The sequence below is a fragment of the Diabrotica undecimpunctata genome, chromosome 8 (assembly GCF_040954645.1).
Source record: "Diabrotica undecimpunctata isolate CICGRU chromosome 8, icDiaUnde3, whole genome shotgun sequence".
Taxonomy (NCBI): Eukaryota; Metazoa; Arthropoda; class Insecta; order Coleoptera; family Chrysomelidae; genus Diabrotica; species Diabrotica undecimpunctata.
In genome coordinates, this window is record NC_092810.1 from 67,714,890 (window position 1) to 67,728,793 (window position 13,904).

A 13,904-nucleotide genomic window follows, 5' to 3' on the forward strand; every position below is an offset into this window, starting at 1 on the left:
TTTATCTTCATCTCCTTCCTCTTTTACAGTTCTAACTTTACTGTACCCGCCAGAGGCCTGCGTAGCTGACTCGTATTCGAGGGCGGCGGATAAGACATCAACCAGCGTTTTGTGCCGAGCTAATCGCAGTGTTATCTGCATTTCATGATCACGAAGACGATCAATAAACGTCTGAACGGCCAATTTTTCCATCATGTCTTCGGGAGCTGTTGGATAAGCATATCGTACTAATCTGGCAATATCTACCTCATATTCTTGAAGAGCCTCATCTTTCTTCTGTCTACGATTTTTAAGCTGCGACTGATATACATGCTCCAAATGTTCGTGGCCATATCGCATATTTAACCTCTTCTTAAGTTGTTCGAAATCATCCGTCTCTTCTACGGCTATGGTCTGAAGCACATCTAAGGCATCTCCGCGAAGAGCAATAGTCAGGTTTACAGCCTTTTCTTTTTCAGACCATCCATTCGCTCTTGCGGCTGATTCGAACTGTTTCATGTAGTTGTTCCATGATGATTTTCCGTCGAAAGTTGGGACTTTAACATGAATAGAACCTCCACTTCCTTCAAATTTCGGCCGTATTTCCAACTTACATTTCGTCTCGTCTTCTTTTATCTCCACTGTAATCGGATTGTTACCTCTCTCTGCTGTCCCTGTTTCCTCCATCTTCCTTTCCATCTCTTTAATCTTTTCTTCGAAGGCCAACTTATCGGCAGCAACTTGGTTTTTTAACGAAGATATTCTATCGTCCAGGGCAGACATCTCAGAAGTGACTTTAGAGATTTCTGAAGAGATGTTAGCAGAAACTTTGCTTTCCAGGGAAGAAATCTCGTTAGAAACTTTGTTTTCTAAAGAAGCGATGTCGCCGGAAACTTTTGAAATATCGCCAGAAACTTTGTTCTCTAGTGATGCGATGTCACCAGAAACTTTGGCTACATCAGAAGATACCTTCGAAATATCATCAGAAACTTTGTTCTCTAATTTCGAAATCGACGAGATGACAGCATCTTCAAATATATAAGTCTCTGGATCTAGTCCTTCTTCTAGCAAAGCGTTCTTTAGTCGTTGGACTAACTCAGCCTTTTTTCCGGTAGAAGCTAATTCTCTGTCTTCGAGATGTCTTCTTAAATTAGTCACTGTCAGCTCATAAATCGTCGTCATTTTCACAATTTACAAATATTCACTTGTATTATTATTATAAGTCTAATTTATGTTCGATCCCACTTCTTACACCACTTGTTGTGAATTTATTAATTGTTATGTCTTTAATTTATAATGTCTTTATCAAAAGGTTCTTATCTTAATTTATTAAAAAGCACAATAACTTATATTAATTTATTTATCACTAAAAATACATAATTTATTTAAAAGCGAACGTGACAATTAAAATTCGCGGACGCGGTCTTCAGATCTTGACTGTCCGCTTCAATGAAAAATCCATTATTATATATGAAGCCACAACTGGCCTAGAATTCTCTGATTTATACTAGAAGGTCATCGTCTGACCGGTTTTCTATTCTGCCAGCAGGTAGAATCATCTCGTATAATCTACAACATATTAGAATTAGTCATCATATATTTACAGTTATTTTTAGGCCAGGATATTTATCGTAACAATAGGAAGGATACATTGGTTGAACACTTTGCTCCTCAAGTATTGGGGTATTTTGCAGTTCTTAAGTATCCAACTAAGTTTTCCAAATCCTGCTCATGCTACTCTTGCTCTTCTAGTAATTTCCGCACTTTGGTTCTCTTTGTCAAGTCTCAGGATTTGGCCTAGGTAGATATATTCCTGGATGTGTTCTATCTCACTGCCATTTATAGTTATACGTCTGCGGTCATCTGTGTTTGTCATTATTTTTGTTTTTTTCATATTCATTTTTAGGACGACATATTGGGAGCTGGCTGCTAGTTCCCCCATCATAATTTGAAGTTCCTCAAATGTGCTCGCTATAATCATTATGTCGTCAGCGAATCTGAGGTGGTTTAACTTGTTGCCATTAACGTTAATGCCAAGGTTGACCAATTTGTAGTTTTGAAGACGTTTTCTAGGGCTAGGTTGAAAAGCTTTGGCGATATTACGTCTCTTTGTCTCACTCATCTCTTAATGGGGATGTGATTTGTATTTTCGTCTAGTTGTACTATCATAGTTGCATTTGCATATATATATATATATATATATTTATATATATATATATATATATATATATATTTATATATATATATATATATATATATATATATATATATATATATATATTATGTATTAGTTGCCTATATCTCGAATCTATTCTATAATTATTAATAGCTTGTTCTATGGCCTACATCTCGATACTATCAAACGCCTTTCCATAGTCGACGAATGCAAGAAATACGGGTAGTTGGTATTCATTTGCCTTCTCTATCAATATTCAGCAGCATAGTCAGCAGATGGTCTGATGTACTATATCCATTGTCCATGTAATTTTCCATTTTGTAGGTTAACCGGTTGTTAATAATTCTCATAAATAGTTTGTATATTTGACTGAGCAACGATATAGGTCTATAATTCTGTAGATCAGATTTGTCCCCTTTTTTGTGTAAGAGTATTACTAGACTCTCGTTCCAGTCTTTAGGGATCTTGCTATTATGGAGACATCTATTAAATAGCTCTGTTAGTAGAGGGATTGTTAATGTCTTGCTTGTTTTCAAGAGCTCGGCAATTATACGGTCGTGTCCTTGAGCTTTATTATTTTTTAGCTCTTTTAAAGCTCTTTCTATTTCGAATCCCTTTATATTTGGTAATACTTCTGATCCCACGTTTTTTATTTTTCTTTTGACGTTCTCCTTTGTTGTTTCATTAGGCTGGCCTTGCAAGCTGTACAAGGATGTGTAGAAGTCTTCGATAATATTTGTTATTTTATATTTGTCCTTCTCTTCCTTATTGTTGGCGTCTTTAATTTTGATGATTTTTTGAACTCCCAGTGCGGGTCTTAGACATTTTAAGCCTCTGTTGTTTGCAATGGCTCGCTCTATTAAGTTCTCGTTCCATTTTTGTATGTCGCGTTTTAGTTATTCTCTAATTGTTTTATTAAGTTCTCTATATTCTTGAGTATGGCGTTTGTTTTGCGATAGTAGTTGTCTTCTTTCGTCATTAGTTGTTTAGTTTCATTGCTTATTTTGTTTTCTTTAGTCCTTGTTTTCTTTGAGACCTGTAGTCCTGCTGCGAGAAGGTTTTTATTTATGTTTTTATTAATCTCTTCAATTTGATCTTGATTATGTGAATATCAGATTCGAACTTACCCCTAAGACCTCTCGGTCTTAGCTCTTCATTTGTTCTTAGTTTAAAGGCATCTATCCTCATTGTTTTTTTTTAAATCCTTTTTTTTTCTCTTCTTTCATGTTAATATTTATTTTTGCTCTAACTATACGATGGTCACTACCCGTTGTTATGTTGTTTATTGTTGTGACGTCTTCAAATATTCCTTTGTTGTTTGAAAGAAAATAGTCTATTTCATTTTTGGTAGTTCCGTTAGGTGCGACCCATGTCCACTTTCTGTTAGGTTTCTTTTTGTAGAAGGTATTCATAACATACATGTTTTCTTGTTCCAGGAATTCCATGAGTTTTTCTCCTCTTGTGTTTCTTGTGCCGAATCCAAAATTTCCAATCTTGCTTTCAGAGTCTTCAATCTTACTTCCAATTTTGGCGTTAAAGTCTCCCATTATTATTATTTTGGATTCTTTGTTGTTGTCTATATCTTTTTTAAGGTCTTCGTAAAAAGAATTTATTTCCTCATCGGTTGCTTTTTCAGTTGGAGCATATACAAGAAGTATAATGAAAGTGATGACAGAGACTCTTTTAAATTTAGGCCCCAATATAACACATCCCAATTTTTTTCTGATGATGAAGAATTTGCATTGGAGGTGTACTTAACAGATTTGGCTGGTTTAAATTATGGAATAGGCTTAAAAGATCTGCGCAAATTTGCGTTTCTATATGCGACGTCAAACAATAAAAAAATCCCACAAAATTGGACTAGTAAGGCCATAGCTAGTAAAGATGGGGTGAGAGGTTTTCTATATCGCCATGAAAATCTCTCTTTACGGAAACCTGAAGCAACAAGTTTAAGTAGATCGACGGCTCTTAACAAAAAGAATGTAACAGATTTTTTCGATAACTTGAATTCTTTTATGAATAAATACAAATTTGGTCCCGAAGCCATTTATAACATAGATGAAACAGGCATTACAACAGTACATCGTCCAACAAAAATAACTGCTAAAAAAGGTATTAAGCAAGTTTCAAAAGTAACCAGCTGAGAAAGAGGAACCACCGTTACTTTGTGTTGTGCAATAAATGCAGTAGGCAATAAATTGTCTCCGTTTTTTGTGTTTCCCCGTGTGAAACCTAGACAAGAAATGCTGGTAGGAGCTCCTCCGGGGTCCTTTATAGCTGCTCATCCTAGTGGATGGATGACTATGGAAAATTTTCAGCTGTTTCTGAAACATTTTATAAAATATAAAATACAAACACTAGTTTGTATTTTGAGAACGATTTCCGAAGTGGAAATTGAAACGTCAATAAACGTATTTTAGCCTTTAATTGTGGCTTATTCCCATTTAAATGGTAAATAATTTAAAATGCCACAAGAAAATAGCTTCAGAACAATATATTATGATATTGCGGCAGACGAACAAATGAGAAGCAATCCAGGAGTACCACTAACCATTTATAATTTACCCACAATAGTTAACATAGCATTTCTACTTGCATTTAGTTCCGTTAACATACAAAAAGGGTTTCATTACATCGGAATATATCCTTTAAACAGATTAATTTTCACAGACGCCAACTTCGCTGTCACAGATAGACCAGAACCACAGGTTGACCACGAAACACCCAAATTTAGATGTAGGAGAAACAAATGACTCTAAACCATCAACATCCACATGTTCCCATAATATGTCAGTATTAACCCCTCACACACCTGAAAAGCAAACCCCGTTAACTCCACAAGATGTGCAGCCATACTATACATTGCTATAGACACTCCCATTAAAACACAAATAGAGGAAGCATATGAAATGAGGAAGTTAAGATGTAAAACAAAAGTAGTAACAGCAAAGAAAATAGAGAAAATAAATTTCTTAAAAAAATTAAATTAGACAAGAACAGCAGCGTTTTTAAGAAAATCAATCGAGCTCGCAGGATTCAACGTCATACATCGACATCTTCAGAATCATCGGTTATCATATCTTCGTCCCACTCATCTGATGTGAATGATGATGATGCTAAAGAAGTTTTTGATGAACCTTTTTCAAACAAGCCGGTTACAGGTGACTACATCTTATTAAGATTTGTCACTAAAAGCAAAGTCTACCATTATGCAGGTTGTATTTTGAAAACTGAGGGTGATGAGCATGAGGTCAGTTTCCTGAGAAAACAATCAAGCTACTTTGGTTATCCTGATGTGGAGGATATTGGAATAGTAAGCTCCGAGGATGTAATTAAACTTCCGCAACCTGATTACCTTAGTGGAACGGATAGGATGAATTTTACGTTTGATTTTAATTTTAGTAATTATGAAAATGTTTTGTAGTTTTCAGAAGTGATTATTTTATAAATATACTACGGGTAGCTCTTCTTTCTACTTTTCCCTGGATGGTAAGTTTTTCAAGACCATAGTGATTATTTTATAAATATATCCAGGGAAAATTAATCCAGGGAAAAGTAGAAGGCAAAAGAAATAGAGGTAGATCTCCCACACGATACACGGACCATATTGTTGCTACCATTGGCGCTCCATTGTCAGAATGTGCTAGAATGGCAGAAGATAGAAAAACGTGGAGGAACATTGGGAAATTTAGCTAATAGCTTCATGATATCACGATACCTGCATGAGGTTAACGACTAAGAAGAAGAAGCTCTTCTTTATTTCATAAATATTGTATGTGTTTATTTTTGTCTCAACCCTCCCTACATTTTCATTTTATATTATCATTGATAAACGGCTTGCTATAATTAAATTAGGTCTTCACTAACTAAAAGCCAAAATTTCATTAGAGTTACAGTTTTTTTTTAAAGGTATTAGTCATAATCACAAATAAAATGAGGTCCACATAAAAATTGTCTCAAGGCTCCTCACCTACCTAAAATTTAATTTCGCGTGCGTAACTGACATGAAGTTTAAAATCGCTGGTCATTTTAAGCGTTCTTTCTGAGAGAAAGGTTCATTCTACATAAAAGATTTTTATTAAAAATCATCTCAGCTACATTTTTTATTTAAAACATTTTTTACGTATCTATACGGCGCCGGCGTACAGATTCTTGCTAAATCGATTTTTTTCATTTTCCCCCCTGCGAAAGAGGGTTTTAGGGGGAAGTCGGGGGACAGGAGTGGTAAACGGAAACGTAACGTAACGTCAAAAGGAGTCAGAAAATTGACAAATTCTCAGCAAAATTCAGCTTGTTCCTATGATTTTTAGGGGTCAAACCTCTGACGACTGGACTAATATTTTAGAAAATAATGAATTTATTTGTTCCATACTTTACGCATAGTGTATAACGAGTTTTGTCTAGAAATAAACAAACATGGCTTAGATAAATCAAATAAAAATAAATTTTAATTTTTTGTTTAAACAACTCAAAATAGAATATTTTTTAGTAGAATTTAAATTTAAGATTTTTTGTTAGTCTGTAAAAAAAGTATGTCTATATTTTAATTATCGACTCTGATAAAGCTTTGTGGGCTTATGGCTTTTTAATTTTCCTCACTCCCTATCAGAAATTGTTCAAGCTTAAGTGCGTAAAACATGTGTATCGATCTTTCTACATGTAGCGCACCGCTATGTATATATTTTGTATCCTTTAACCTGTTTTTTTTCCCTCTGGGTACTATTTTTTATTTAGAATAAATTTCGAAAATACTATTACAATATTGCTATATCAATTTTATAACATCGTTTTCATCGTAGTTGATGCCGTTTTAAAATATATTTCTTGCCAAAATGATAGCTTAAATAACTACACTTGATAAAAACATAATAAATACAAACATCAAATATAACAACAAATTACTATTAAGTTAGCTTAATAAAGCTTAATTAGTTACATCTAAATTAGGATAGAATTTATATATATATATATATATATATATATATATATATATATATATATATATATATATATATACACCATGCGGTCCATATGTATGGAATAAATTCATTTTTAGCGTCATTATGTACTATCTGAAAAAAACCTGAAACAGGTCGATTTTAATTCTTAAATTGACAATTTACAGTATGAAAATATTATCCCATTCCAGCACCCCCTTTGAATTATAAGCACCCCCTCGAAAATTTTGAATAACAAAGGGGGTCGTGTGACACCTTTTTAGAAAGGGATTTTAGTTCTCTGTTTAGAAATATAAAGTTTTTTTAAGTTTAGTGCAATCATAACTGAGAAAATTGCTTTTTAAGATGTGAAATTTTGATAATGTCTCTATCACAAAACTTTAGGTTGAATGAAGATAATAAGGTCACGTAATATTTAGAATGTTTTTTTCAATGTAATTTTCAATTAAATTAAATGTTAAAAATAACCACCATCCACTTCTTAACAATCGCCGAGGCAATTTTGGAATTCTTGCATATTTTGTACGACCTCGGGGGTTATTTTGTTAAGTTCTATTTTTTTTTGTTATCCTAACTTTTAAATCAGTAATACTGTTTGGTCTATTAAAATATACTTTAGATTTTAAATAACCCCATAAGAAGTAATCGAGAGGACTCAAATCGGGGATCTAGCAGGCCATTCGATCGTTTCACTTCTTCCAATCTACCTATTGGGAAAAACCTCGTTTAAATAATTTCCAAGTATACGTGCAAAATGTCTGTCTTGTTGGTATTAAATAGATCGATCTATCTCATTTGGATGATTTACATCAGGAAAAAATCTTCGTAATGTAGGCACTAAAAAGTTAATCAAAACATCTAGATAAACCTCACCATCAACTGTGCCCTCAAAAAAATAAGGACCAATAATTTTATTGTTAATGATACCAGCCCAAATGTTAATTTTTTTAGGATATTGCGTGAGTCTCACACACCCAGTGAGGATTTTCTCTGAGTTTGTTAACTGTTCCGTTTAAATGAAACGTCGCTTCATCAGAAAAAACTATTTTGTTTATGAACTGCAAATCTGAATTCCTGAAAACTCCTGAACCAACTAAGGGTGGTATTTTTCTTTATGCAAAACTCTCAAAATAGATGATTTAACTACTTACATCATTGACGGGGGCCAGTTTTCGAGTTGTCTTATGCGGATTTTTCTCAATCGCTAGAAGAACATGTAACTTTTTTTCATCAGTAAATTTAACATTTCTACCTGGTTTTTCAATATTTTTTACATGTCCAGTATAACGAAACTTCTTTTCAATTTTTCTAACTGTAGACTGCGAAACTTGTTGATCAGGGTATTTATTATTAAACATTTCACAAACCTCCTTTTGAGTTCTTGTTTTATTACCAAAACCAATCATAATTAAAATGTCTATTCTTTGAGTCTCGGACACATGAGCCATAATTAAATTTAATACGCGCACAAATATTATACTGACGTCTTTTAGTAACTTTAAATACCTAAATGACAGCAGCCTACTAGATTCATATCAATTGTTTATTTGGCTTTTTGACTAATATTTTATGATCTTCAAAGTTTTTTCTATAATATTTAGCAGAACAGATACGAAAATAACTGATTATTTCTAAAGTATATTTTAATAGGCCAGCCAGTATTGCTGATTTAAAAGTTAGAATAACAGAAGAAACTATCAAAATAACCCCCGAGGTCATACAAAATGTTGTACGAGAATTCCAAAATCGCCTCGGTTATTGTCAAGAAGTGAATAATGGTGGTCAAGTTGAACATTTAATTGAATTGTAAAAATCAATTTTCTCAGTTATGATTGCACAAACTCAAAAAACTTTATATTGCTGAACAGAGGACTAAAATCCCTTTCTAACAAAGTGTCAGACGAACGGCTTTGCTATTTAAAATTTTCGAGGGGGTGCTTATAATTTAAAGGGGGTGCTGGAAGGGGATAATATTTTCATACTGTAAATTGTCAATTTAAGAATAAAAATCGACCTGTTTCAGCTTTTTTTTCAGATAGTACATAATGACGCTACAAATGAATTTATTCCATACATATGGACCGCATGGTATATACACACACTGAGCCAAAATTAACCGCTCACCTTAAAAATAGGTAATTTTTGATTTCTTATGCCTCCTAAACTTGCTGTCCGATTTAAGTGATTTTTTTAGTATGTTATAGCCTTATTCTTTGACAATATCTTTATAATAATATTGTTGCTAAACAGGTAAATTTTCATTGTATACCGGGTGTACGAATCAAACTGTGTTTTTTTCTTAAAGTTTGCATCACCCTGTGGAATATTTTAGCATTTGTAGAATACTGAAATTAAATCGTAACTATAGCCTTATGCTTTCTCAACATTTTTTTTTGATTTATTCGCTTATATTGGATAATACAAAAGTTAGGTGCTTTAACAACTAGACATGTTTTTTATCAATTTTTATCTCCGCGGAACAGAAAAAATAAACTTTTTGAAAAAAAGTCATTTGTTACAGTAAAAATCCAATGAATAAAATCTTCGAAGAAAATTCAAATCAAAATTATTTCGGAAATCAAAGTCAAATCCAAGTCTGGATATCAGATTGGAGGATATTGTGTCACTCCTCTACCGCAGCTATCTTGAGCTCTTCAAAGGATGCAGGGGCTGGTACTCTTGCTCTTACCCATCTTTTGAAGTTGTCCCAGATATGCTCAATTGAGTTAAGATCGGGACTGTGTGCTGGCCATGGTAGAACTTGAACCTCGACCTCATTAAGATACTCACAAGTAGATCGTGCTATTAGGGCTTAGGGCTATTCTGCTCTCATCTGAGACCAGTATATTCTTCCATTCCGCCATAGTCCAGTTAGCATATTCTCGCGCAAAATGAAGTCTAGCCCTACGGTGTTGTGGGAGCAGTTGTGGTGCGGGAGCTGGACGAAAAGCCCTTTAGTTTATTTCTGACAGTCTTCTTCTAATCGTTTATCTACTCACACTAACGTTTCTCACCTCAAGAAGAGACCTACGAGCTTCAGGAGCGGTGCAAAAGCGATTTCTCAATACTTTAGTGACAATGAAGCGGTCATCTCGAACTGAAGTGCATCGTTTTAGGCCTTGACCTGGCCTGCGGTTGTACGATCCTGTCTCCCGAAATCGTCTGATGGCATCTTGTACCGTAGTTCTGGGTACATCGAGTATACCAGCGATATGACGTTGACTGTAACCAGCATCAACTAAAGCCACTGCCCTAGCAGCATCAGTTGGAACGAGTGGCATTTTTAAAATCACAAACAATAAATAAGCACTAAAATTTCAACTTACAATTTCAACAATATTCGCTCACAATGATATAAAATTACAATTTTAATTACAAATTGTTGAGGAATTGTTATTAACACGGAAACAGATTTGCAACAATGTCGTACAACGACTATATGTCAAAAATCCTTCGATGACACAAATTTAGGAAACAAACTGTCACAGGTAATGTAAACAAAACAATAATAAAGGTGGTGGGGTTAATTTGGCTGGTGAGTTAAATCGTCTGTGTTGATGAAAAACATGGCTAGTTGTTAAACTACCTTACTTTTGTATTATCCAACATAAGCGAATGAATCAAAAAACAAAATGTTGAAAAAACATGAGGCTATAGTTAGGTTTTAATTTCAATATTTTATAAATGCTAGAATATTCCACAGGGTGATGCAAACTTAGAAAAAAACACAGTTTAATTCGTACACCCGGTATACAATGAAAATTTACCTGTTTAACTTCTTCTTCAAGTGCCATCTTCGTTCCGAAGGTTGGCGATCATCAGGGCTATACGTATTTTCGAAACTGCTGATCGAAACAATTCGTTATTGCTACAGCTATACCATTCCCGTAGATTCTTTAGCCAGGAGTTTCGTCTTCTTCCTATGGACCTTTTTCCTGCTATTTTCCCTTGCATAATTATTAGAAGCAGTTCATATCTTTCGCCTCTTGTAATGTGTCCCAAGTATTGCAGTTTTCGTTTTTTGATCGTAAATATGACTTCCTTTTCTTTATTCATTCTTCTCAAGACCTCGACATTTGTGACTCTCTCGGTCCATGATATTCTCAGGATTCTGCGATACATCCACAGGTCAAATGCCTCTAATTTTTTGGTATCAATCTTTTTCAACGTCCATGACTCCATTGCGTAGAACAGCACAGAAAGTACGTAACATCTCATCAGGCAAAGTTTCATTTCAAGGCTCAAATCTCTTCCGCAGAATACTCTCTTCATTTTAGTAAATATGGATCTGGCTTTTTCTATTCTTATTTTGATTTCTGCTGAGCTATCGTTGTCTTCATTTATAAAAGTGCTTAATATTTGTATTTGCTAACTCGATCGATAATTTCATTGTGTAAATATAAATTTTGGACATTTTGTGTTGATTTCGATATTACCATAAATTTAGTTTTCTTTATGTTCAAAGATAATTCCATATTCTTCGCTGCAGTCTGCTATCTTATTCACCAATGTCTGTAGCTCTTCCAAGTGTTTCTGCGATCAGAACCTGTTTAGCAACCACATTATTATAACGATATTGTCAAGGCTATAACATATTAAAAAAATCACTTAAATCGGACAACAGGTATAAGATATGAGACATCAAAAATTACCCATTTTTAAGGTGGCCGGTTAATTTTGGCCCAAAGTGTATAATATATATATATATATATATATATATATATATATATATATATATATATATATATATATATATATATATATAGAGGATAACATATACAAATATATATATATATATATATATATATATATAATCCATAAGGAGCAATGACTGTCAAACTTAATAAGCAGTGATAAAACAATGGAAAGGAGTGTTTTGTCTTTCCTTGGTGATAGTTTTGTATGATAGTTTTCTGTCTTTCGGGGCTATTTATATCTTCTAGGAGATTGTTGCATTTCACAGGATCAAATGCAGCATTCTTGAATGTTTCGCGAAGTATGTTGCAGACAGACTGCTAGTAGAGTTCATCACTTTCGAATAGGATCTCGTAGTTATTGAAGAAGTTAGAAATACCGTTTTTTAGGTCGTTTTTATCTAGTTGAACGTGCATTCTTTTCTTTGTTACAAAGCACTGTTCTGTTATAGGTTTTGCAGGATTGTAATTTACAAATTTGAATATGATTTGGTTGTTGTTACAGTTTAATGGTCTTTCGCTGATTGGAATTCTCTGAGTATTGGGATTTCCTCTATAGAATGCTGGTTACCATCTGTGTTGTTGTGTTGTTGGTATAGCGAAATTGTTGGCTGACTTTCATTCCTTTGGTTTTCTTCTAGTAGAAGTTCATCTATTACTTTCTACTGCAGTTGGATGCAGACCGGATGTTTGTTTTTCTTTGATAATTTCGTCTAATTTCCTCACTAATTTCCTCATAGAAGCTACTTCATCTGGATCGCACACTGAACTTAAATGGTTGATCATGGATATGTTGTCATCTTCTTTTCTGGATATTAGGTTGATTATTTTTTTTATGTGCTTTTCAATTGTGTTTACATCTTTAGTGTGGATTTCAACACGGGATAATGCATCAGCGTTCGTATTGGATTTTACTTTTTTGTGTATGACTTCGTAGTCGAATTCTTCAAGTTTTAGCCTCCATCTAACGAGTTTTAAGTTCGGATCTTACAAAGAAAATAGCCATTGAAGTTGTCGGTAATCTGAGAGAATTTTGAAATTTCTTCGAAATAAATAACGTCGAAAATATTTAGTAGCCCATACGATTGCAAGCATTTTCTTTTCGATGGTGGATTATTTAAGCTCGATTCCGTTCCGTGTTCATGATGCATATGCAATGGGTTTGTATTGTCCTACAGGGTCCAGTGACATGATAGCATCTATAGCAAAGTTACTTACATCTGTCAGAAATTGTTCGGTGTGTTCTACTTTGGCATCCTTCTTCAAACATGAAGTAAGCGATTTTGTTATTTTTACGAAATCCTTGATGAACTTTCTGTAGTAGCCAAGTAGTCCGATAAATACTCTAATCTTCTTGGCCATCTTTCGTATGGTATAGCCTAATTTGGTTTTATTCCTACGGAAGCTACGACATGACCCAAAATTTCAACTTCTTTTTTTAGAAATTTGCATTTATCTATCTGTATTTTGAACCTAGTTTCTCGTAGTCGTTCGAAGATTTTCTTAAGGTTGACCATGTGTTCCTGGAGTGGGGTTGAGTATACGATAATGTCATCCATTTATACTAAGTAGATTTCTCCTATGAGTCCTTTAAGTATATTGTACATTATTCTCTGAAATGTAGATGGTGCATTCTTCAAACCAAAAGGCATTCTAAGATATTCATAATGGCTATTTACTACATCAAATGCTGTTTTCTGTGTATCTTCCTCTGCTTTTCTATTTGGTGAAATCCGCTGGCTAGATGGAGGGTAGAAAATATTGACAGCGTATAAGTTTATCAAGGATGTCCGTGATATTCAGGATTTGATATCTATCGTGTACAGTCTTCTCATTTATCTTTCTATAATTGACTACGCTTCACTATTTGATTTTCCCTGAGGTGTCTGGTTTTTTCGGTACGACTCAAATTGGAGATGACCAGGGTGACTGACTTGGTCTGATGATGCCTTAGTCCGTTAAGTGAACCTCTTCTCGATAAACATGTGGATATGTGAGTTTCTCTTAGAATTGCCCTCAGTATTTCTTGTTTCGGAATAAGTGCCTTTCGTTTATTTCACTGGAAGTTGTACTCGTGTGATTGTTCTGGGTTCTAAT